The sequence below is a fragment of the Bombina bombina genome, chromosome 6 (genome assembly GCF_027579735.1).
Source record: "Bombina bombina isolate aBomBom1 chromosome 6, aBomBom1.pri, whole genome shotgun sequence".
Classification (NCBI taxonomy): domain Eukaryota; kingdom Metazoa; phylum Chordata; class Amphibia; order Anura; family Bombinatoridae; genus Bombina; species Bombina bombina.
The window spans coordinates 35580362-35604534 of record NC_069504.1 but is presented as its reverse complement, the minus strand read 5'-3'; the positions used below and the strand labels follow the sequence as shown (position 1 = coordinate 35604534).

At 37.5% G+C, this 24173-nt stretch overlaps 1 protein-coding gene across 3 annotated transcripts in view; it reads right to left on the bottom strand.

The window, feature by feature from the left end:
• Positions 1-24173, bottom strand: part of TSPAN33 (tetraspanin 33) — a 130402-nt gene that overhangs the window by 71104 nt on the left and 35125 nt on the right. The window contains exon 1 of one of the 3 annotated variants that reach the window (XM_053716358.1): positions 8412-8491. The exons of the other annotated variants lie outside the window; for them this stretch is intronic. The gene's annotated coding sequence lies outside the window, so the exon portion shown is untranslated. Of the gene's footprint in view, positions 1-8411; positions 8492-24173 lie in introns of those variants that run through there. 3 annotated transcript variants of the gene reach the window in all.

The window sequence follows — 24173 nt, the reverse complement described above, 5'->3', positions numbered from 1 at the left end:
AAAAAGGCAGGTAATCAAGGTGTCGTTAGCACCTGGAAGAAGCTCCATGCTGCACTGACTGAAGGAGCGAAACGAGCATTTGGACTCGTCGTGCTTGGCAGCCCTTACAGCAGATCCCCTGCTCATCGTGACTTACCCCTGATGTCTGGACACTCCATGTACAAGGCAGCTAGGAGGAGCGACCGCGTGAACAAATACAGGTAGAATATGTTATACGCATCTGTACACCGAATATCACTGTCTTAAAGGAATACAGCACCTGTGAATAAAGACGCGTGTTTCTATTGCTCCTCCTATGCTATGTCTTTTAAGCACCAACCGACTCAGTAACTATGGGGGTTCAAGTCTGAAGTAACTGGTTTTTATACACCGGGGACTGTATAACTGCATCCATTTCTTGCATTAACGCTGCACTTATTGGATTACAAATACCTGCAAGTTTTAAATGGACTGTTTTTGGTCTATTTCCCCTGGTGCACCAGATAATAATTTTTTGGCCAGTACTTCATTAATACTGCTTTGTGTGGGATCCCCTGTATGAATGTGAATGTGTGTATTGTGCATTTGTTTAATAAATATTTACATTGTTTTTGACATACAAGCTTTTTGTAGCGCTTTTATTCAATTTTACAGTTGTGCTGGATTTACCTAGACTTTTGGGAATTTCTTATTGTGAAATCCCCACTTCCTTTTCTATGTTGTTCTCATATGTATCTTTCTAGGAAGCACCTGTTCTCTAGTTAATTACTTATTAGTGTGCAACTCTCACCTTTTGTGTTTCTTTTGTTTAGTATTGCGGTGTTTCCTTATTTGGACGATATCTTGGTACTAGCTCAGTCTTTACATACTGCAGAATCTCACACAAATCAACTAGTGTTGTTTCTTCGGAAACATGGATGGAGGATCAATTTACCAAAAAGTTTCTTGATTCCTCAGACAAGGGTCACCTTTTTAGGTTTCCAGATAGATTCAGTGTCCATGACTCTGTCTCTAACAGACAAGAGACGTTTAAAATTGGTCGCAGCATGCCGGCTCCTTCAGTCTCAGTCATTCCCTTCAGTGGCTATGTGCATGGAAGTTTTAGGTCTCATGACTGCAGCATCGGACCCGATCCCCTTTGCTCGTTTTCACATGAGACCTCTTCAGCTTTGTATGCTGAATCAATGGTGCAGGGATTATACAAAGATATCACAATTAATATCCTTGAATCCCAATGTACGACACTCTCTGACATGGTGGATAGATCACCATCGTTTGGTTCAAGGGGCTTCTTTTGTTCGCCCAACCTGGACTGTGATCTCAACAGATGCAAGTCTTTCAGGTTGGGGAGCTGTTTGGGGATCTCTGACAGCACAAGGGGTTTGGAAATCTCAAGAGGCGAGATTACCAATAAATATTTTAGAACTCCGTGCAATTTTCAGGGCTCTTCAGTTCTGGCCTCTGCTAAAGAGAGAACCGTTCATTTGTTTTCAGACAGACAATATCACAACTGTGGCTTATGTCAATCATCAGGGTGGGACTCACAGTCCCCAAGCTATGAGAGAAGTATCTCGGATACTTGCCTGGGCGGAATCCAGCTCCTGTCTAAGCTCTGCGGTGCATATCCCAGGTGTAGACAATTGGGAGGCGGATTATCCCAGCCACAAGACTTTACATCCAGGGGAGTGGTCTCTCCATCCAGATGTGTTTTCTCAGATTGTTCAGATGTGGGGGCTTCCAGAGATAGATCTCATGGCCTCTCATCTAAACAAGAAACTTCCCAGATACCTGTCCAGGTCCAGGGATGTTCAGGCGGAAGCAGTGGATGCACTGACACTACCTTGGTGTTATCATCCTGCTTACATCTTCCCGCCTCTAGTTCTCCTTCCAAGAGTGATCTCCAAAATCATCATGGAACAGTCTTTTGTGTTGCTGGTGGCTCCAGCATGGCCACACAGGTTTTGGTATGCGGATCTGGTTCAGATGTCCAGTTGCCCGCCTTGGCCACTTCCGTTACGACTGGACCTACTATCTCAAGGTCCGTTTTTCCATCAGGATCTCAAATCATTAAATTTGAAGGTATGGAAATTGAACGCTTAGTTCTAAGTCATAGAGGTTTCTCTGACTCAGTGATTAATACTATGTTACAAGCTCATAAATCTGTCTCTAGAAAGATTTATTATAGAGTTTGGAAGACTTACATTTTATGGTGTTCTCATAAATTCTCCTGGCATTCTTTTAGAATTCCTAGAATTTTACAGTTCCTTCAGGATGGTTTGGATAAGGGTTTGTCTGCAAGTTCCTTGAAAGGAAAAATCTCCGCTCTTTCTGTTTTATTTTACAGAAAGATTGCTATACTTCCTGATATTCACTGTTTTGTACAGGCTTTAGTTCGTATTAAACCTGTCATTAAATCAATTTCTCTTCCTTGGAGTCTTAATTTGGTTCTGAAGGCTTTACAAGCTCCTCCATTTGAGCCTATGCATTCTTTGGACATTAAACTACTTTCTTGGAAAGTGTTGTTCCTTTTGGCTATATCTTCTGCTAGAAGAGTTTCTGTGCTATCTGCTCTTTCTTGTGAGTCTCCTTTTCTGATTTTTCATCAGGATAAGGCAGTTTTGCGGACATCTTTTCAATTTTTACCTAAGGTTGTGAATTCTAACAACATTAGTAGATAAATTGTTGTCCCTTCCTTATGTCCCAAACCTAAAAATTCTTTGGAGAGATCCTTACATTCTTTGGATGTGGAAACTACTAAAGATTTCAGGAAGACTTCCAGTCTATTGTTTTATTTTCTGGTCCTAGGAAAGGTCAGAAGGTTTCTGCTATTTCCTTGGCTTCTTGGTTGAAACTTTTGATTTATCAAGCTTATTTGGAGTCGGGTCAGGCCCCGCCTCAGAGAATTACAGCTCATTCTACTAGATCAGTCTCCACTTTGTGGGCTTTTAAGAATGAAGCTTCAGTTGATCAGATTTGCAAAGCGGCGACTTGGTCCTCTTTGCATACATTTACTAAATTCTATCGTTTTGATGTATTTGCTTCTTCGGAAGCAGTTTTTGGTAGAAAAGTTCTTCAGGCAGCTGTTTCAGTTTGATTCTTCTGCTTTTTGATTTAAGTTTTTTCTTTCAAAAATGAAAATAAACTTATTTTTTGGGGTTGTGGATTATTTTTTTCAGCGAAATATGGCTGTTTTTATATTTATTCCCTCCCTCTCTAGTGACTCTTGAGTGGAAGACTCCACATCTTGGGTATTGATATCCCATACGTCACTAGCTCATGGACTCTTGCCAATTACATGAAAGAAAACATAATTTATGTAAGAACTTACCTGATAAATTCATTTCTTTCATATTGGCAAGAGTCCATGAGGCCCACCCTTTTTATGGTGGCTATGATTTTTTGTATAAAGCACAATTATTTCCAAATTTCCTTTGTTGATGCTTTCTACTCCTTTCTTTATCACCCCACTGCTTGGCTATTCGTTAAACTGAATTGTGGGTGTGATGAGGGGTGTATTTATAGGCATTTTGAGGTTTGGGAAACTTTGCCCCTCCTGGTAGGATTGAATATCCCATATGTCACTAGCTCATGGACTCTTGCCAATATGAAAGAAATGAATTTATCAGGTAAGTTCTTACATAAATTATGTTTTCTCACACTACGTACTACTCCTTTACCTATTGGAGTGTATGACATATCTATTTCCGTGACCATTTAGTTTAATTTATGTTATATTTTCAAATGTTAACTACATCTATTCCTAATGTTTGTTTTCCTTAAAAGGGACATGAAACCCAAAATGTTACTATAGACTGGAAACTCTGTAACAGAGAACCTATAGGAGGCGCTTATTTGACAGGTGGTATGGAGGTCCTAATGTCAAAAACCCATAAAAAATTATAAAAGCAAAACTAGAATATAAAATTAATACATAAATTCTTAAAATCAAATATAAACTTGGTTAAAAGGATTGTGGTAATGGATATCTAAAAAAATATAACAAAATGTATATATATATATATATATATATATATATATATATATGAATATACACACATATGCACTGGATAGTATCCAATGAAAGCGGTGCAAATAAAGTCCCACTTTTTTTGGGACTTTATTTGCACCGCTTTCATTGGATATTAAACCCAAAATGTTATTTCATGATTCCGATGGAGAATACAAATTTAAACAACATTCAAATGTACTTCTATTATCTAATTTGATTCATTGTTTAGCTATCCTTTGTTAAATAAATAGCAATGCAGATGGGTTAGCCAATTACACAAGGCATCTAGGTGCAGCCAACAATCAGCAGCACCTGAGCCTATCTAGATATGCTTTTATGGAAAGAATATCAAGAGATAAAAGCAAATCAGATAATAGAAGTAAATTAGAAAGTTGTTTAACATTGTATTATCCATCTAAATCAGGAAAGAAAATATTATTGTTTAATGTCCCTTTAAGGCAAAGCTGTATAAATACAGCCATTGTAAGATATTTCACCCACAGTGGGGCATACAGTACATAAGTAATACAAATTACAAATGTTTTATGTTGATTGTTTGGCAGATATAAGAAGTATGTATATGTCTAAACATGGGATTAAGTTACGAGATCAGACTAAGATAATACACAGATTGTGGTTTTCGATTACCCAAAATAATTCATACACCAACATGAACCATTTCATTTTATGCATTATATACTCTGCTGATAATCAAATCCAAATGAATTATAAACACATTCATTTCATAAAATATTATAGTATAGTATCCCTTTAAGAGTCTGCACTGAATCATTTTAAACCAAAATGAAATGATGGAGATAAGTGTACATTTTACAAACAAGGTTCTCACACAGGGCAAACGGTATTGAATATGCAATAATTAGTAGTAAAAGTAAATATCTTTTGGGTTTACTGTCCCTTTTATATGTATATAAAATAATATATTTAAATATATTTTTCAGATTCACACATGACTGCATATTTTTTACAAAGAACTTAGTTTTATTTAAGAGCTTGTGATGGCCATTTCATTTTTATTTAAAGTGAAATGACCAAAGAATCTAATCTTACATGATTCAGACAGAGTAGATTTTAACCTAAAATAAAAATGGACTTTAAGAATTATATGTTTTTTTCTCATGTTATCCTAAGTTTGTAAAACAAGAGATGCATAGGTTTATGATCAGCAAAGCATTACTGGGAAATATCTACTTATTTGTCGGTGGCCAACAACGCATATTTACGATGTTTAGACAGATGTCTTTATATAAATTTAAATATTGCATATCAGCTCATTAAAGGGACATTAATTCCAAAGCGTTTCTTTCATGATTCCTAAATAAAATATAATTTTAACCATTAAATTGTACTTCTATTATCTAAGTACATTCATTCTTTTCATATACTTTCCTTTACAACCATATCTAGATATGCTCAGTAGCTGAAGATTGTTGGATGCACAGAATTGCCTTGCTGAGATTGGCTCAACCATGTGCATTGCTATTTCCCATATAAATACAGGGAGTGCAGAATTATTAGGCAAGTTGTATTTTTGAGGATTAATTTTATTATTGAACAACAACCATGTTCTCAATGAACCCAAAAAACTCATTAATATCAAAGCTGAATAGTTTTGGAAGTAGTTTTTAGTTTGTTTTTAGTTATAGCTATTTTAGGGGGATATCTGTGTGTGCAGGTGACTATTACTGTGCATAATTATTAGGCAACTTAACAAAAAACAAATATATACCCATTTCAATTATTTATTTTTACCAGTGAAACCAATATAACATCTCAACATTCACAAATATACATTTCTGACATTCAAAAACAAAACAAAAACAAATCAGTGACCAATATAGTCACCTTTCTTTGCAAGGACACTCAAAAGCCTGCCATCCATGGATTCTGTCAGTGTTTTGATCTGTTCACCATCAACATTGCGTGCAGCAGCAACCACAGCCTCCCAGACACTGTTCAGAGAGGTGTACTGTTTTCCCTCCTTGTAAATCTCACATTTGATGATGGACCACAGGTTCTCAATGGGGTTCAGATCAGGTGAACAAGGAGGCCATGTCATTAGATTTTCTTCTTTTATACCCTTTCTTGCCAGCCACGCTGTGGAGTACTTGGACGCGTGTGATGGAGCATTGTCCTGCATGAAAATCATGTTTTTCTTGAAGGATGCAGACTTCTTCCTGTACCACTGCTTGAAGAAGGTGTCTTCCAGAAACTGGCAGTAGGACTGGGAGTTGAGCTTGACTCCATCCTCAACCCGAAAAGGCCCCACAAGCTCATCTTTGATGATACCTAACTAGTACTCCACCTCCACCTTGCTGGCGTCTGAGTCGGACTGGAGCTCTCTGCCCTTTACCAATCCAGCCACGGGCCCATCCATCTGGCCCATCAAGACTCACTCTCATTTCATCAGTTCATAAAACCTTAGAAAAATCAGTCTTGAGATATTTCTTGGCCCAGTCTTGACGTTTCAGCTTGTGTGTCTTGTTCTGTGGTGGTCGTCTTTCAGCCTTTCTTACCTTGGCCATGTCTCTGAGTATTGCACACCTTGTGCTTTTGGGCACTTCAGTGATGTTGCAGTTCTGAAATATGGCCAAACTGGTGGCAAGTGGCATCTTGGCAGCTGCACGCTTGACTTTTCTCAGTTCATGGGCAGTTATTTTGCTCCTTGGTTTTTCCACACGCTTCTTGCGACACTCTTGACTATTTTGAATGAAACGCTTGATTGTTCGATGATCACGCTTCAGAAGCTTTGCAATTTTAAGAGTGCTGCATCCCTCTGCAAGATATCTCACTATTTTTGACTTTTCTGAGCCTGTCAAGTCCTTCTTTTGACCCATTTTGCCAAAGGAAAGGAAGTTGCCTAATAATTATGCACACCTGATATAGGGTGTTGATGTCATTAGACCACACCCCTTCTCATTACAGAGATTCACATCACCTAATATGCTTAATTGGTAGTAGGCTTTCGAGCCTATACAGCTTGGAGTAAGACAACATGCATAAAGAGGATGATGTGGTCAAAATACTCATTTGCCTAATAATTCTGCACTCCCTGTACATTAATATATATGTACAACTTTAGCAATGTATATGTATGTGTCTCAATGTTAAAACCATTTGCCTGCCTTTAACAATGAGACACATACATATTATTGAGCCCTTATAACTTTTTTGTGCAATATTTTTTATGAATAATAATTTTTATTTATATCGTTAATATGAGTGTAACTGTACTTTGTAATGTAATGAAGTGTTTTGTGCAACTATTTTGTTTCAGAAAACAGTTAACCACAGCTCTGAAATCGTGATAATGATTGCCGCTCAACTTGTAATATCAGCGCAATGAAAAAGGCTTGCGAAATGACGATATCGCTTGTGCAAAACAGTTTGCGCCTCACTTGTAATCTAGCCCTAAATTCACAAAGTAAAACATCAAATAATGTGTTAATAATGTGTTTTCTATATAGTACAAGGATATTTCCATTTTTAAATGACTCTTTTTGTTTGTTTTTTGCATTTTCCATACTGTCCTAACTTTTTCGGAATTGGGGTTGTATTAGCACAAAAACAGAAGCGCTACTGATTGCTCTTGAGCAATGTTAACGCACAATAGTGCTAATATATTTGTGCTACACAATCAAGAACCTTTGTGGTTACTTTTTTGTTGTAGGTACAGTGTGTGGTCCTGGTGTATGAACATCCTTGTATATGAATACAATTCTGTGATTTGTGAGTTCATTTTATTGTTATACACTGATCTGTCATATAGTTTTTAAATAATTTAGGTCTTTCTCTTGGTCTCCTTTTCATGAGACCATACTTAGGTAGCCTCTGGAGTATGAATGTTACTAAGAGAAATAGGTCAATTTAATAACACAAATAAATTGGACGGTTGGTGTGTTCCACATGGATCATGGACATTTCATTGGAACAGGGAGGGGTAAATATGTCTGAGGTTCCGAGGACATTTCATTGATTCAGAGCTGGGCTAATACAATATAAGAAACTGCTTCAGACCACATGAAATAAAAGAAACTGCACCCAGAGATTTTACTTACGAGGTCTCTGTCGCATTTTCTTTGTTAAAATAAATTGAATACTTTACCGTCTAAAACAGTGATCCTAAAGGAGGATTATAAAGTCCCTAAATACCAGTATGTCCCCCCCCCCATATGAAATAATGTTACAATTGAATCTAGCATTCACCAGTTTATAGCAGCCATACTGGCGTCACAATATTGCCAGCGTCAAGCTAATGTAATGCTAATGACAACTTTAACAAGGAGGACGTCTGACCTTCAGCAAGCGCCCTGCATTGTTCATTTTTTCGAGCTGGCAGGGTCCTCAGCTGAACATTAAGTTAAATAAATTATTTTTCTAGCAGAATCCGTCCATTACTCACAGATATAATGCAGAAGCCCTATTCAGACACCAGCAAGAGATGTTTAGGATGCGCTCTACTTTTAATAATAATCTGTTAGCTGTGAAGTAGAAAGAAATATATATACTAAATACTGTTATGTGTCATTAAACACGGGGGTTATTAATGCTAACTGTATGTATATATATATATATATATATATATATATACTAAATACTGTTGTGTGTCATTAAACATGGGGGTTATTAATGCTAACTGTATATATATATATATATATATATATATATATATACTAAATACTGTTGTGTGTCATTAAACACGGGGGTTATTAATGCTAACTGTATGTATATATATATATATATATATATATATATATATATATACTAAATACTGTTGTGTGTCATTAAACATGGGGGTTATTAATGCTAACTGTATATATATACAGGTGGCCCTCGTTTTACAACGGTTCAATTTACACCGTTTCAGAATAACAACCTTTTTTTCCAGTCATGTGACTGCTATTGAAAAGCATTGAGAAGCAGTGCATTTATTAAAATAGCAAGTAGGTGGAGCTGTCTGCTTGTGTTGCAGCAAAGCCAATCAAGCTGAAATTAATCAGTTTAACCACCAGACCTGAGCTATCAAGCAGATTTCAAAGGAGCAAGATCTTCCTGTCTATAAATCACTCCCGATTGGAATGCATAGAAAGAACTGTTTGCATAAAAATGCAAGTGAAGTCTGTGTTGTGTGATTATTTTATTAGGTTTATAATGCTGTTTAGCAAATGTTTTTGTTCATTTCACTTAGTTTAATTATATATTCTGTGTTGTGTGAGTATTTTATTAGGTTTATAATGCTGTTTAGCATTTAAAGTCTTCATTTCAAAGCTTTAAAAATGATGTATTAGGTGTTACTTATGACAATTTTGAGAGGTGCCTGGAACCTAACTCCCTCACTTCCCATTTACTTACATTATAAACTGGGTTTCAATTTACAACGGTTTTGATTTACAACCATTCCTTCTGGAACCTAACCCCGGCGTAAACTGAGGGCTACCTGTATATATATATATTGTTTTAACCAAAAAGAAAACATGTGTGAGAACAATTTGCCCCCACTAGCTTCCCTATATCCAGCACCAGAGCATAAAGGTCTAATACGTAACTGTTCTAATAATGAAATAAACAGCCTCTAAATGATTATGTCAAGGAATGCTCTAGGCAACTTATTGATAGAAAACAATATACCATTTTGAAAAAGGATCCAACAGAGTTATATAAGGAAACCTTAATGCAATTAATAAAGGAGGGAACACAGGAAGGGCTACTTAACACAAAGGAATCTGATTTTCTAATGGTTAAATAGCAACATTTTATAATATACCAAAAATCCATAAAAATAAAATTCCACCCCCGGGCAGACCTATAGTGTCTGGCCAGGGATCCATAACAGAAAAAGCATCTCAGTATGTAGACTATGTTTTACGACCATCGCTGTTGGATCTGCCATCGTATGTGAAAGATATTCAGGATGTTTTAAAGATTATAAATGGAGTGTCTTTTGAGAGGGGCTGGCCCTTAGTGTCTATAGATGTTGAATCTTTATACTCCTCAATACCTCATAATGAGGGTATAGCTGCATGTGAATATTTTCTGAAACAAAGAGGGCAGCTCTTCTCGAGACACACTGCTTTTGTGAGTAAACTACTTAGATTTGTGTTAGAGCAGAACTATTTCACATTTGATGGCAGATTCTACCAGCAGGTAAGGGGTACAGCAATGGGGACTTGCTGTGCCCCTACCTATGCTTGCCTATACCTAGGCAAATGGGAGAAAGATGTTGTCTATGGGGGAAGCCAGGGATCAAAGATAAAGCTCTGGCTTCGCTTCATAGATGATATATTATTGTTCTGGTCAGGCACAGTCGAGTCCTTAAATAAATTCATGACAGAATTGAATCAAAATGAATTCAATTTAAAATTCACATTTGAATATAGTGAAACTAAAATTACGTTTTTTGGACTTAATAATTATAACCGAGGGGAAAGAATTGTAACACAAACATATAGAAAAGAAACAGCAGGTAATAACCTACTAATGGCAGATAGTCACCATCCCAGATCATTAATCACGAATATTCCCAAGGGACAATATTTACGACATAGAAGAAACTGTACAGAATTAGATACTTTCAAACAAGAAGCTAAACAGTTAAAAACCAGATTTAGATTAAGGGGTTATCCCCAAAATTGCCTGAAGAAAGCATACACAGTAGCTGTTAAAAAGAATAGAGATGAATTATTGTATAAGACGAAAGAGGATGATACAACCAATATGATTAGATTCATCTCAACATACAATAATAAATGGCAAAATATAAGGGCAATTTTACAAAAGAATTGGTCAGTACTAACAATTGATAAATATATTATTCAATTTGTGGGAGATAGACCTCTCATGTCAGCACGTAGAGCCCCTAATCTTAAAGACATATTAGTGCATAGCCATTTCACAAAAGATGTTAAAAGAACATGGTTACAACATTACCAAGAAAGAGAGGGTAATATCAGATGCAAGAGATGTTCAGTATGCATTAATATGCAAGAAGGCAGATTTTTTGTTGACAAATTTGGTAAGACTTTCAAAATAAAAGGCAAAATTAATTGCAGAAGTGAAGGTATTATTTATCTAGTCTTTTGTAATTGTGCAATGTATTACGTTGGAAAAACCTACAGGGAGCTAAAGGAACGCATCAAAGACCATAAAAGGGATATATCAAATGAAATTAAGACTAGCAGTGTAGCCCGACATTTTAAAAAATTTCATGAAAGTAATGAACATAAATTAAAGTTCCTAGGTCTAGAAAAAGTGGACCTGTCTATAAGAGGGGGTAACCTGGATAATTTGCTCCTACAAAAGGAGTGTAGGTGGATATTTGATTTAAAGGCCATAAAACCATTTGGGTTAAATGAGGAAATAAATTACGCCCCATTCTTATAAACATTTGTATGTATATTCCCATTGTTATGAACGCACTAAAGTGTTGCATTTTAAGTCTGATAAAAATAAATGAATTGAATGTGTATACCTTTAAGAATAACGTTATAACAAAATATGGGTTAATTTTTTATTAATTACATGTTTCTAAAATAATGTATAAGTATCAGTAAAACTAAGTATATTTTGTTGACTTGGTGACACTATTAAAATGTTGATATTTCTTAAATATATACACGAGTATAAAAGTGCATAGGATTAAAATTGTATAAATGCTTTTTCAGACTTAAAAACTCCTTAAACAACCAGCAGATGAGATATATGAATGAATATATACTAAGTTAACCTTTTTATTTCACCTGTTTGGGCGGAGAGATTGCAAGGCTTAAAAGTCAGGTAACTGATGAATGAGAAACAAGCCGGATGAAGCACTGTTTTTGACACACCAATGAGGGTGAAACGCGCGTCGCTAGATGCAATCAGTTTGTGAGGGTAACAGCTGTACCCTCTATGTTGTTGGCTAACCGGAGATATTGTATCACAGGAGTGGTTGAGTAGCAGGTACACTCACGGATGGGAAACCGCCAAGTAGTGGCACGGAACGGAGGTTACCGATGACAGCGGTCCAGTAAGTTAAGCCAAACACATTGAGGATCTCCAATCAAGGTAAGCGCAGAAAAAGATTACGCTGCATCTGATACTTGCTTGAAATAATAAGCAGTGAGGAGAGATAACTGCCTACCTGGTGAGGCGTTTGTTTGTATGTGACACAAGTTGTGTATCTGGGAAAAGCAATAATTGATTCAGATTTTCGCATGTACTCACAATAATACTAAGCTGTGACTGTTGGATTATATATACCCGTGAGTGTTAAATACCTTGCCATAATCTCCCACTGAAGATTGAAACAAAGTAAAGAAGTGTGGTGCATAAGTTACAAATAAAGCTGAGTGGAACGTTACTAACACCCTTTAAAAAGGAACTTTCTTTTTTGCAGTCAGCTGACTTGTTTGGTATACCAACAGTTTCAAGTGGGCCCACATTTATCTTTATATATTTATCATCTGTGATATCTCTTGTAGCAATAAATACTTAGTATAATTATGTATCGATCTCATTTTTGTAATATTGTGATAATATACAACTGCTTAAATTGTTGAGGAGTTTTTGAGGAACCATATTTAGAGGCTGTTTATTTCATTATTAGAACAGTTACAAATTAGACCTTATGCTCTGGTGCTGGATATAGGGAAGCTAGTGGGGGCAAATTATTCTCACACATGTTTTCTTTTTGGTTAAAACAATTCATGCTATTTTTTTCCCCCGTGCACAATGTTTCCTGACAAATATTGGAATAATCAGGGAATTTAAAGGAGCAGGTCCCATATATATGAGTAGTGCAATTAGTTGTTATCGTAAAACTATATATATATATATATATATATATATATATATATATATATATATATATATATATATATATATATATATATATACACTAAATACTGTTGTGTGTCATTAAACACGGGGGTTATTAATGCTAACTGTATATATATATATATATATATACACTAAATACTGTTGTGTGTCATTAATGCTAAATGTATATATATATATATATATACTAAATACTGTTGTGTGTCATTAAATACGGGGGTTATTAATGCTAACTGTATACATATATATATATATATATATACACAGTATATACTGAATACTGTTGTGTGTCATTAAACATGGGGGTACTTAATGCTATCTATATATATTTATACTGAATACTGTTGTGTGTCATTAAACACGGGAGTACTTAAAGGGACACTGATACCAACTTTTTTCTTTCGTGCTTCAGATAGAGCATGACATTTTAAGCAACTTTCTAATTTACTCCTATTATCAAATTTTCTTCATTCTCTTGATATCTTTATTTGAAATGCAAGAATGTTAGTTTAGATGCCGGCCCATTTTTGGTGAACAAATTGGGTTGTTCTTGCTGATTGGTGGATAAGTTCATCCACCAATAAAAAGTGCTGTCCAGAGTTCTAAACAAAAAAACAACTTATCTGCATTCCTTTTCAAATAAAGATAGCAAGAGAAGGAAGAAAATTTGATAATAGGAGTAAATTAGAAAGTTGCCTAAAATTGCATGCTCTATCTAAATCACGAAATAAATATTTTGGGTTCAGTGTCCCCTTTCTAGTAAGTGCTTTATTTCAATTACATTTGAATCAAATGTATTCAAATGTGATTGAAATAAAGCACTTACTTTTGACCACACGGAGAGTGCCTCTGTTCACTTGAACCACCAATTCTTGTTAAATACTTTGGGAGCACCCCGACATTGACAACAAATAGCGAGTGCTGGTATCTTTGGATTTATATATATATATATATATATATATATATATATATATATATATATATATATATATATATATATATATATATATATACAGAATACTGTTGTGTGCAATAAACACGGGGGTACTTAATGCTAACTGTATATATATATATATATATATATATATATATATATATATATATATATATATATATATATATATATATATATATATACTGAATACTGTTGTGTGTCATTAAACACAGGGGTACTTAATGCTAACTGTATATATATATATATATATATATATATATATATATATACAGTGGGGAAAAAAAGTATTTAGTCAGCCACCAATTGTGCAAGTTCTCCCACTTAAGAAGATGAGAGAGGCCTGTAATTTTCATCATAGGTATACCTCAACTATGAGAGACAAAATGTGGAAACAAATCCAGACAATCACATTGTCTGATTTGGAAAGAATTTATTTGCATATTATGGTGGAAAATAAGTATTTGGTCACCTACAAACAAGCAAGATTTCTTGCTCTCACAGACCTGTATCTTCTTCTTTAAGAGGCTCCTCTGTCCTCCACTCATTACCTATATTAATGGCACCTGTTTGAACTTGTTGTCAGTATAAAAGACACCTGTCCACAACCTCAAACAGTCACACTCCAAACTCCACTATGGTGAAGACCAAAGAGCTGTCGAAGGACACCAGAAACAAAATTGTAGACCTGCACCAGGCTGGGAAGACTGAATCTGCAATAGGCAAGCAGCTTGGTGTGAAGAAATCAACTGTGGGAGCAATAATTAGAAAATGGAAGACATACAAGACCACTGATAATCTCCCTCGATCTGGGGCTCCACGCAAGAACTCACCCTGTGGGGTCAAAATAATCACAAGAACGGTGAGCAAACATCCCAGAACCACATGGGGGGACCTAGTGAATGACCTGCATAGAGCTGGGACCAACGTAACAAAGGCTACCATCAGTAACACACTACGCCGCCAGGGACTCAGATCCTGCAGTGCCAAACGTGTCCCCCTGCTTAAGCCAGTACATGTCCGGGCCTGTCTGAAGTATGCTAGATAGCATTTGGATGATCCAGAAGCGGTTTGGGAGAATGTCATATGGTCAGATGAAACCAAAGTAGAACTGTTTGGTAGAAACACACTTTGTCGTGTTTGGAGGAGAGAGAACACCATACGTACTGTGAAGCATGGGGGTGGAAACATCATGCTTTGGGGCTGTTTCTCTGCAAAGGGAACAGGACGACTGATCCGTGTACATGAAAGAATGAATGGGGCCATGTATCGTGAGATTTTGAGTGCAAACCTCCTTCCATCAGCAAGGGCATTGAAGATGAAACATGGCTGGATCTTTCAGCATGACAATGATCCCAAACTCACCGCCCGGGCAACGAAGGAGTGGCTTGGTAAGAAGCATTTCAAGGTCCTGGAGTGGCCTAGCCAGTCTCCAGATCTCAACCCCATAGAAAACCTTTGGAGGGTTTTTGCCCAGCGACAGCCCCAAAACATCACTGCTCTACTGTAGAGGAGATCTGCATGCAGGAATGGGCCAACATACCAGCAACAGTGTGTGACAACCTTGTGAAGACTTACAGAAAATGTTTGACCTCTTTCATTGCCAACAAAGGATATATAACAAAGTATTGAGATGAACTTTTGATATTGACCAAATACTTATTTTCCACCATAATTTGCAAATAAATTCTTTCCAAATCAGACAATGTGATTATCTGGATTTGTTTCCACATTTTGTCTCTCATAGTTGAGGTATACCTATGATGAAAATTACAGGCCTCTCTCATCTTCTTAAGTGGGAGAACTTGCACAATTAGTGGCTGACTAAATACTTTTTTCCCCACTGTATATATATACTGAATACTGTTATGTGTCATTAAACACGGGGGTACTAAATGCTAACTGTATATATATACTGAATACTGTTGTGTGTCAGTAAACACAGGGGTACTTAATGCTAACTGTATATATATACTGAATACTGTTGTGTTTCATAAAACACGGGGGTACTTAATGCTAACTGTATATATATATACATATATATATATATATACTGAATACTGTTGTGTGTCATTAAACACGGGGGTACTTAATGCTAACTGTATATATATATATATATATAACATAATTTATGCTTACCTGATAAATTCCTTTCTTCTGTAGTGTGATCAGTCCACGGGTCATCATTACTTCTGAGATATTACTCCTCCCCAACAGGAAGTGCAAGAGGATTCACCCAGCAGAGCTGCATATAGCTCCTCCCCTCTACGTCACTCCCAGTCATTCGACCAAGGACCAACGAGAAAGGAGAAGCCAAGGGTGTAGTGGTGACTGGAGTATAACTTAAAAAATATTTACCTGCCTTAAAAAAACAGGGCGGGCCGTGGACTGATCACACTACAGAAGAAAGGAATTTATCAGGTAAGCATAAATTATGTTTTCTTCTGTTAAGTGTGATCAGTCCACGGGTCATCATTACTTCTGGGATACCAATACCAAAGCAAAAGTACACGGATGACGGGAGGGATAGGCAGGCTCTTTATACAGAAGGAACCACTGCCTGAAGAACCTTTCTCCCAAAAATAGCCTCCGAGGAAGCAAAAGTGTCAAATTTGTAAAATTTGGAAAAAGTATGAAGCGAAGACCAAGTTGCAGCCTTGCAAATCTGTTCAACAGAGGCCTCATTCTTGAAGGCCCAAGTGGAAGCCACAGCTCTAGTAGAATGAGCTGTAATTCTTTCAGGAGGCTGCTGTCCAGCAGTCTCATAAGCTAAACGTATTACGCTACGAAGCCAAAAAGAAAGAGAGGTAGCAGAAGCCTTTTGACCTCTCCTCTGACCAGAGTAAACGACAAACAGAGAAGACGTTTGTCGAAATTCCTTAGTTGCCTGTAAGTAAAATTTTAGGGCACGAACTACGTCCAGATTGTGCAGTAGACGTTCCTTCTTCGAAGAAGGATTTGGACACAAAGAAGGAACAACAATCTCTTGATTGATATTCCTGTTAGTGACTACCTTAGGTAAGAACCCAGGTTTAGTACGCAGAACTACCTTATCCGAATGAAAAATCAAATAAGGAGAATCACAATGTAAGGCTGATAACTCAGAGACTCTTCGAGCCGAGGAAATAGCCATTAAAAATAGAACTTTCCAAGATAACAACTTTATATAAATGGAATGAAGGGGTTCAAACGGAACGCCCTGTAAAACGTTAAGAACAAGGTTTAAACTCCATGGCGGAGCAACAGTTTTAAACACAGGCTTAATCCTGGCCAAAGCCTGGCAAAAAGCCTGAACGTCTGGAACTTCTGATAGACGTTTGTGTAACAGAATGGACAGAGCTGAGATCTGTCCCTTTAATGAACTAGCAGATAAACCCTTTTCTAAACCTTCTTGTAGAAAAGACAATATCCTAGGAATCCTAACCTTACTCCAAGAGTAACCTTTGGATTCACACCAATATAGGTATTTACGCCATATCTTATGGTAAATCCTTCTGGTAACAGGCTTCCTAGCCTGTATTAAGGTATCAATAACTGACTCAGAAAACCCACGTCTTGATAAAATCAAGCGTTCAATTTCCAAGCAGTCAGCTTCAGAGAAGTTAGATTTTGATGCTTGAAAGGACCCTGTATCAGGAGGTCCTGTTTCAGAGGTAGAGACCAAGGTGGACAGGATGACATGTCCACCAGGTCTGCATACCAAGTCCTGCGTGGCCATGCAGGTGCTATTAGAATCACTGATGCTCTCTCCTGTTTGATTCTGGCAATCAATCGAGGAAGCATCGGGAAGGGTGGAAACACGTAAGCCATCCTGAAGTCCCAAGGTGCTGTCAGGGCATCTATCAGGACTGCTCCTGGATCCCTGGATCTGGACCCGTAACGAGGAAGCTTGGCGTTCTGTCGAGACGCCATGAGATCTATCTCTGGTTTGCCCCAACGTCGAAGTATTTGGGCAAAGACCTCCGGATGAAGTTCCCACTCCCCCGGATGAAAAGTCTGACGACTTAAGAAATCCGCCTCCCAGTTCTCCACTCCCGGGATGTGGATTGCTGACAGGTGGCAAGAGTGAGACTCTGCCCAGCGAATTATCTTTGATACTTCCATCATTGCTAGGGAGCTTCTTGTCCCTCCCTGATGGTTGATGTAAGCTACTGTCGTGATGTTGTCTGACTGAAACCTGATGAACCCCCTAGTTGTCAACTGGGGCCAAGCCAGGAGGGCATTGAGAACTGCTCTCAATTCCAGAATGTTTATTGGCAGGAGACTCTCCTCCTGACTCCATTGTCCCTGAGCTTTCAGAGAATTCCAGACGGCACCCCAACCTAGAAGGCTGGCGTCTGTTGTTACAATTGTCCAGTCTGGTCTGCTGAATGGCATCCCCCTGGACAGATGTGGCCGAGAAAGCCACCATAGAAGAGAATTTCTGGTCTCTTGATCCAGATTCAGAGAAGGGGACAAGTCTGAGTAATCCCCATTCCACTGACTTAGCATGCACAGTTGCAGTGGTCTGAGGTGTAAGCGAGCAAAGGGTACTATGTCCATTGCCGCTACCATTAAGCCGATTACCTCCATGCATTGAGCCACTGACGGGTGTTGAATGGAATGAAGGGTGCGGCAAGCACTTTGAAGTCTTGTTAACCTGTCTTCTGTCAGGTAAATCTTCATTTCTACAGAATCTATAAGAGTCCCCAGGAAGGGAACTCTTGTGAGTGGAACGAGTGAACTTTTCTTTTCGTTCACCTTCCATCCATGCGACCTTAGAAAAGCCAGTATTAACTCTGTATGAGACTTGGTAGTTTGAAAGCTTGAAGCTTGTATCAGAATGTCGTCTAGGTACGGAGCTACCGAGATTCCCCGCAGTCTTAGTACCGCCAGAAGAGCACCCAGAACCTTTGTGAAGATTCTTGGAGCTGTAGCCAATCCGAATGGAAGAGCTACAAACTGGTAATGCCTGTCTAGGAAGGCAAACCTTAGATACCGGTAATGATCTTTGTGAATCGGTATGTGAAGGTAAGCATCCTTTAAATCCACTGTGGTCATGTACTGACCTTTTTGGATCATGGGTAAAATTGTCCGAATAGTCTCCATTTTGAACGATGGAACTCTTAGGAATTTGTTTAGGATCTTTAAATCCAGGATTGGTCTGAAAGTTCCCTCTTTTTTGGGAACCACAAACAGATTTGAGTAAAACCCTTGTCCCTGTTCCGACCGTGGAACTGGATGGATTACTCCCATTAACAAAAGTTCTTGTACGCAGCGTAGAAACGCCTCTTTCTTTGTTTGGTTTGTTGACAACCTTGACAGATGAAATCTCTCTCTTGGAGGAGAGTATTTGAAGTCCAGAAGGTATCCCTGAGATATTATCTCCAGCGCCCAGGGGTCCTGGACATCTCTTGCCCAAGCCTGGGCGAAGAGAGAAAGTCTGCCCCCCACTAGATCCGATCCCGGATCGGGGGCCCTCAATTCATGCTGTTTTAGGGGCAGCAGCAGGTTTCCTGGCCTGCTTGCCCTTGTTCCAAGACTGGTTAGGTCTCCAGCTTTGTCTGTAGCGAGCAACAGATCCTTCTTGTTTTGGAGCAGTGGAAGTTGATGCTGCTCCTGCTTTGAAATTCCGAAAGGAACGAAAATTAGACTGTCTAGCCTTAGGTTTGGCTCTGTCTTGAGGCAGGGCGTGGCCCTTACCTCCTGTAATGTCAGCGATAATTTCTTTCAAACCGGGCCCAAATAAGGTCTGCCCTTTGAAAGGTATATTAAGTAATTTGGACTTAGAAGTTACATCAGCTGACCAGGATTTTAGCCACAGTGCTCTGCGCGCCTGAATGGCGAATCCGGAATTCTTAGCCGTAAGTTTAGTTAAATGTACTACGGCTTCCGAAATGAATGAATTAGCTAGCTTAAGGATTCTAAGCCTGTCCGTAATGTCGTCCAGAGTAGCTGAACTAAGGTTCTCTTCCAGAGACTCAATCCAGAATGCCGCTGCAGCCGTGACCGGCGCAATGCATGCAAGGGGTTGCAATATAAAACCTTGTTGAACAAACATTTTCTTAAGGTAACCCTCTAACTTTTTATCCATTGGATCTGAAAAGGCACAGCTATCCTCCACCGGGATAGTGGTACGCTTAGCTAAAGTAGAAACTGCTCCCTCCACCTTAGGGACCGTTTGCCATAAGTCCCGTGTGGTGGTGTCTATTGGAAACATCTTTCTAAATATCGGAGGGGGTGAGAACGGCACACCGGGTCTATCCCACTCCTTAGTAATAATTTCAGTTAATCTCTTAGGTATAGGAAAAACGTCAGTACTTGTTGGTACAGCAAAGTATTTATCCAACCTACACATTTTCTCTGGTATTGCAACTGTGTTACAATCATTCAGAGCCGCTAACACCTCCCCTAGTAATACACGGAGGTTTTCCAGCTTAAATTTAAAATTTGAAATATCTGAATCCAATCTGTTTGGATCAGAACCGTCAGCCGCAGAATGAAGCTCTCCGTCCTCATGTTCTGCAAGTTGTGACGCAGTATCTGACATGGCCCTAGCATTATCAGCGCACTCTGTTCTCACCCCAGAGTGATCACGCTTGCCTCTTAGCTCTGGTAATTTAGCCAAAACCTCAGTCATAACAGTAGCCATATCTTGTAATGTTATTTGTAATGGCCGCCCAGATGTACTGGGCGCCACAATATCGCGCACCTCCCGAGCGGGAGATGTAGGTACTGTCACGTGAGGCGAGTTAGTCGGCATAACTCTCCCCTCGTTGTTTGGTGAAATTTGTTCAATTTGTACAGATTGACTTTTATTTAAAGTAGCATCAATACAGTTAGTACATAAATTTCTATTGGGCTCCACTTTGGAGTTAGCACAAATAGTACAGGTCTCATCCTCTGAATCAGACATGTTTAACACACTAGCAACTAACTTGCAACTTGGAAATATTATTCAAGTAAAATACAATGAAAAACGTACTGTGCCTAAGAAGCACAGAAGATATATGACGGTTGAAATCAATAAACTGAAAAGGTTACAGCATCAATCTTTGTAAAACAAAACACAAATTAGCAAAGGCTTGTTCCCATTAGTAAAGAATAACTAACCCTGATGGCATAAAAAAAAGTTAAAGAATAAACGTTTTTTATCACAGTCAACTACAATCTCACAGCTCTGTTGTGAAGATTACTTCCCTCAAACAAGCTTTGAAAACCCCTGAGTTCTGTAGAGATGAACCGGAACATGCAGGAAAAAACAATGAGCTTCTGACTGAAATTTTTGATGCGTAGCAAAAGCGCCAAAAAAAGGCCCCTCCCCCTCACACACAACAGTGAGAGAGATCAGTAAACTGTCAGAATTAAATCAAGCAACTGCCAAGTGGAAAAATAGTGCCCAAACATTTTATTCACCCAGTACCTCAGAAAATGAAAACGATTTTACATTCTAGCAAAAACGTTTACCATAAATTAAGAGTTATTAAAAAGCCTGTTGCTTGCAAATAGGCTAAAGTCTTATATATACAGTGTAATTCCAGTGAAGTACCATTCCCCAGAATACTGAAGTGTAAAATATACATACATGATATTATATCGGTATGGCAGGATTTTCTCATCAATTCCATTGTCAGAAAATAAAAGCTGCTACATACCTCTTTGCAGATTAATCTGCCCGCTGTCCCCTGATCTGAAGTTTACCTCTCCTCAGATGGCCGAGAAACAGCAATATGATCTTAACTACTCCGGCTAAAATCATAGTAAAAAACTCTGGTAGATTCTTCTTCAAATTCTACCAGAGAAGGAATAACACACTCCGGTGCTATTAAAAAATAACAAACTTTTGATTGAAGAAATAAAACTAAATAAAATCACCATAGTCCTCTCACACATCCTATCTAGTCGTTGGGTGCAAGAGAATGACTGGGAGTGACGTAGAGGGGAGGAGCTATATGCAGCTCTGCTGGGTGAATCCTCTTGCACTTCCTGTTGGGGAGGAGTAATATCCCAGAAGTAATGATGACCCGTGGACTGATCACACTTAACAGAAGAAATATATATATATATATATACTGAATACTGTTGTGTGTCATTAAACACGGGGGTACTTAATGCTAACTGTATATATATATATATATACTGAATACTGTTGTGTATCATTAAACACAGGGGTCCTTAATGCTAACTGTATATATATACTGAATACTGTTGTGTGTCATTAAACATGGGGGTACTTAATGCTAACTGTATATATATATATATATATATATATATATATATACTGAATACTGTTGTGTGTCATTAAACACAGGGGTACTTAATGCTAAATTTATATATATACTGAATACTGTTGTGTGTCATTAAACACAGGGGTACTTAATGCTAACTGTATATATATACTGAATACTGTTGTGTGTCATTAAACATGGGGGTACTAATGCTAACTGTATATATATACTGAATACTGTTGTGTGTCATTAAACACGGGGGTACTTAATGCTAACTGTATATATATATATATATATATATATATATATATATATATATATATATATATATACTGAATACTGTTATGTGTAATTAAACACAGGGGTACTTAATGCTAACTGTATATATATACTGAATACTGTTGTGTGTCATTAAACACAGGGGTACTTAATGCTAACTGTATATATATATACTGAATACTGTTGTGTGTCATTAAACACGGGGGTACTTAATGCTAACTGTATATATATATATATATATATATATATATATATATATATATATATATATATATATATATATATATATATATATATTGAATACTGTTATGTGTCATTAAACACGGGGTACTTAATGCTAACTGTATATATATATATGTATATACTGAATACTGTTGTGTGTCATTAAACACAGGGGTACTTAATGCTAACTGTATATATATATATATATATATATATGTATATACTGAATACTGTTGTGTGTCATTAAACACAGGGGTACTTAATGCTAACTGTATATATATATACTGAATACTGTTGTGTGTCATTAAACACGGGGGTACTTAATGCTAACTGTATATATATATATATATATATATATATATATATATATATATATATATATATATATATATATATATATATATATGTTTACAACTCTTAAGGAAGAAAAATTTGAAGAGATCACAGTAGTGTTCTCTCCAAAAAAGACAGGGATTTCAGCACTCCATTTAAATATTATGTTGAATACACGCATACGTAAGTATTAATTTAGAAATAGGTGTTCCAGGCCTCCATGCAACCAAACAACTTCTGGGTCCCCTAAACCAAAACCACACAAGATTGTTATAAATAAAATAAATTTATTAGTGCAAACAAAAAATGAAAAAAAATGAAAAAAAAGGAAAATCAAGAAAATCACATACATTTAAGAATACATTGTGTACATAAATGCATAGATAAAGCTGGCCAGCTCACTCAGGTTGATATGATGCAGGTGGATACCTAGATATAGGCTTTTGAGTTATTAGGCAACACCCCTACCAGTGGGTAGCCCTGTCTACCAACAGGAATCTGCTACCATGGATAATAATGGGGATCCATGCGTAATCACTCATATGTTGCACAAATGAAACTGACAACACCTGTCTCAGAGGGTAACCCAAACAAATTTGAGAGTCTTGTTACCATGAGATAAATATTAGGATCTATGCCAGTTACTTATGTGCTAAACTATAGCAATGTAACAAGAAATTACATACTTATATATTTACACACTTGTATTGAGATCACAACACCCTGACCAGAGGGTAGCACCAATATTGAAAAAAGGTTCCAGCTACCTTAGTACTCAATAGGGATCTATGTATCTCTAATAGTAGATGTGTAATCACAGCAATAATAGCAATTACTTATGTAGTGCAAGCAGTATAAATTACATATAAAATATGTTAATAAGGCTTTCCACATCCGCCGTGATTTTGTTTAAAGCTTAAGTATATATGCTTAAGTGCATGTTCCAGACAGTACATTCCATTACAGACTCGTAAGTCCATGAATACTTTACAAATCACTTTTGTGCGTTTGTAGACCTTCTCCTTTTAGGCTTGGTGCAAAATCCGGGTGCGGTGCCTGCTTGCTGTTGTAGTTAGAAGAGCTGTGTGCTGCATCGAATATCAATCAGGGGCTGGTTCTCAGCTGTGCAAATGACGTCACACGCCAACGGCCGTTTCACCCCCCACGTGACCAAATGTCATTGGGGCTTCCTCAGGGCGTATACTAAGCAACTCCATGTGCGCTTTATTTAAGCTCAGCCCTTTCGTTGAATTGGTGAAAATATCCTCAGTGGAAAATGAAACAATGTTTTTTATTTCTCAGATGTAACCAGTATAGTCATTGGTTCTCACCATAACCATACAAATTAGCAACATTG